Source organism: Oryctolagus cuniculus, chromosome 7 (genome assembly GCF_051225735.1).
Source record: "Oryctolagus cuniculus isolate XC-2025 breed Fujian yellow rabbit chromosome 7, ASM5122573v1, whole genome shotgun sequence".
Taxonomy (NCBI): Eukaryota; Metazoa; Chordata; class Mammalia; order Lagomorpha; family Leporidae; genus Oryctolagus; species Oryctolagus cuniculus.
Genome location: NC_142873.1, coordinates 111,827,324 through 111,830,658, shown reverse-complemented (window position 1 = coordinate 111,830,658; position 3,335 = coordinate 111,827,324). Strand labels below are relative to the sequence as shown.

Here is a 3,335-nt window from a genome sequence, read left to right as displayed (position 1 = left end):
CTTAAAGAGCCGGAAGTATTCTCATTGGAGCCCTCTTTAGGGAGTCGTAGGGTGTCTAATTCCAGGCTGGAAAAGTATTATTCTTTTTTTTTGTAAAGGTTTTAATTATTTATTTGAAAGTTAAAGTCTTTTTTTTTTTTTTTTGACAGGCAGAATGGACAGTGAGAGAGAGAGACAGAGAGAAAGGTCTTCCTTTGCCATTGGTTCACCCTCCAATGGCCGCCACAGCCGGCGCACCGCACTGATCCGATGGCAGGAGCCAGGTGCTTCTCCTGGTCTCCCATGGGGTGCAGGGCCCAAGCACTTGGGCCATCCTCCACTGCACTCCCGGGCCACAGCAGAGAGCTGGCCTGGAAGAGGGGCAACCGGGACAGAATCCGGCGCCCCGACTGGGACTAGAACCCGGTGTGCCGGCGCCGCAAGGCGGAGGATTAGCCTAGTGAGCTACGGCGCCGGCTCAAGGAAAAGTATTATTCTATTCCAAATTCTGAAAACCACTACCAGCCTGATTGATCTGTTATCATTTGATGCAAGTAGAAAATTCTAATTTGTGGGAACCCAAACCAATAAGCACCTTTTTTTAAAAGATTTTTTAAATTTATTTATTTCAAAGATAAATTTACAGAGAGAAAGTTCCTCCATCCACTGGTTCATTCCCCAAATGGTCTCAGCGGCCAAGCGAGCTAATGCAAAGCCAGGAGCCTCCTCCGGGTCTCCCAGGAGGGTGCAGGGGCCCAAGCACTTGGGCCATCCCCCACTGCTTTCACTGCTTTCCCAGGCCACAAGCAGAGAGCTGGATCAGAAGAGTAGCCAGGGCAAGAACAGGTGCCAATATGGGATGCAGCACCCACCCCGAATAAGCGTCTCTGGATGTGGCCATACATGAGTACTTCCAGCACCCGTGTGAGCTTTGGGTTTCCCTATTTATGTGGCAGGTCCTCTCTCCCAAGATTCACAAGCAGGCCCACGATTTGGCCACGGCTGTGGGACCCCTCTTTCTCAGGTGCCTAGAAAGATGTGGCATCAGCCCAAGGCAATGCTTATGTGGGCTGGAGAGCACAGACAATAGTATGACTGTGACATTTAATCTGTCTGGCAAATTGGTGCAGCTGCTCTCCTACAACAAACAGGCAGGCAGAGGGAGAGACCACCGCCACAAACAAACAAACAAAGTGTGTGCGTGATCCTTAAATTTTAATAGCTATTCAGACAGTCCTTAGAGAGGAACTTGGCAGCTCCGGCCTCCAAGGCTGCTCCCCCACCTGTCTCCAGGCACAGCAAACACAGCTGTGTGAGGAAACAGGAAAGAAATGGTGCGAGCCGGAGGGCCGAGGGCGTGGGGGGAAGAATGGGAGCGCGCCTTTCCCATAAACCCACTTGGGACAGGGCCTGGCTAACAACTGCAGAAATACGGGAGGACACGCCGCCAGGCTCTTTGTAAGACTTCGCGTTAAGTGAAATCACTCAAGACGCAGCTCCACGGCCACTTCAGAACCCCGAGGCCGAGCGCACGAGGGGCGCTCAGGGAGAGCCCGGGGCTTCTGCTTCTGTCAGTGAAACACAACGGCGCTGCATGCCCTGGCAGAGGCCCTGTAGAACTTCCTGAAGTGTCTAGAAACTTCTTTATCTGTATTTCCCCGGGCTGAGAAGTGCACACATTTTTAAAGTTCAGCCCTTGACAAAAGCCAAGACTGAGGCAAGATGTTTCAGCCGCCCTGATCCAAATGTTAGCATTTCTGCAGCGGTCAGGGGCTTGCCGCGCCCCAAAGCAACGGGTCGGGGAGGGCGGGAATCGGGAGAGGGAAAGAAGTCGTTCGAGAGGATGAAAAACAAAGCCAGGAGGTATTTTTGGTATCATGGTAATCACAAAATAGCACGAATGCGGTCTGTGCCTGCGTGCTACCCCAACGTCGATTTGAATCCCACTGAACGCTGGTTTGAAATTTTCCATTTTTGTAATTTGCTTGCCTTTGTTAAGCCAAGACTTGAGAGAAACCTGGCAGCCGGCTGCAAGTCTGGCACGATTTCACCTCAGACGCACCCGCTGGCTTGGGACGTTGAGGGAGACCGCACAAGAGCGAAGGCGGCGCTGGGAGAAGCGGCGGCTCGGCAGCCGCCCGGGCAGGCCCGCGGCCTCGCAGCCAGGGGGTTTGGCTCCCCCTACCGGAATCGCGAGGCCGGCAACGCCGCGGCCTGGTGGGGGTGGGGCACCGGGCCACCTGCCTGGAGAGTTTCCCAGCCAGTGGGAAGGGAGGCAAAGCAAAAGGAGTGGGAAGCAGGGATTTCCACACCACATCGAGGCAACAGAGCCAGGTCCGAGTCAGCACAGCGCTTCGTGTTTGGAGGAGAAAAGATAGGCACGCTGCCTCCATCAAATTTACGTACAAACTTGGGCCTCGTGCTTACATGGAAACCCGGGTTGAGAGCCAAGCAGTGAGTGGTCCCAGTGTGCAGGCCCAGCACATAGTGTGTGCTTAGCAGATAACTGCTGATTGAATGAATGAATGAATGAATGACCCCCGGGCCGGTGCTGTGGCATAGTAGGTTAAGCCCGGGCCTGCAGCACCAGTTCCCAGCGGCGCCTCTTCCCATCCAGCTCTCTGGGAAAGCAGCAGAAGATGGCCCAAGTGCTTGGGTCCCTGCACCCACATGGGAGACCCAGAAGAAGTTCCTGGCTCCTGGCTCCTGGCTCCTGGCTCCTGGCTTCTGGCTTTGGATCGTCCCAGCTCCAGCAGATGCCACCGTTTGGGGAGTGAACCAAGGGATGGGAGACCACTCTCTGTGTCTCTCCCTCTCTGTCTGTAATGCTGCTTCTCAAATAACTAAATAAATCTAAAAAAAAAAAAAAAAAAAAAAGACTCAACGCACTAAATAACCTACTCTATCAAACAGAGAGCGAATGTGATTAAAAAAAAAAAAAAAACACTTCCCTGCTTTTTCCAGTATTCATAAGTTGTAAGGTGGGTTTTGTTCATGGCTGGTAATTCCTGCAAAAATCCTGCACCAGGTAGGCTAGTCCAGTGCTCTTGCCCCCACCCCAATGTGCATAGCAGGGATTGAGAATCAACCCCATTCCATGCCCTCATTTGGAGAACTTCAGTGCATTTTCCTGTGCCAGCCAGTTGCTGACAGATCTGGTTTGGGGCTAACTTTTCTTGACCTCTCTAATGTTTATTTTCTAAGGCAAAAGAATCATTTTGCCTTACTGTAGGTTGGTCTGCAGGCTATCTTGGGAGGAAGTTGGCTTCCCTGCATACTTGTTGTTCTGTCCCTGAGGTCAGTCCCAGCTTCTGCTCTGGCCTGAGGCGGCTGCTCCTGCTGCTTGACTCCCAAGA

At 52.6% G+C, this 3,335-nt stretch overlaps 1 long non-coding RNA gene across 1 annotated transcript; it reads left to right on the top strand.

Annotated features, from left to right (window-relative positions):
* Positions 1-1,639: 1,639 nt before the first annotated feature.
* Positions 1,640-2,856, top strand: LOC149125692 (uncharacterized). The gene is made up of 2 exons (XR_016236753.1): positions 1,640-2,433; positions 2,597-2,856. It is a non-coding gene; the product is annotated as an uncharacterized LOC149125692 (long non-coding RNA).
* The last annotated feature ends 479 nt before the right edge of the window (positions 2,857-3,335 follow it).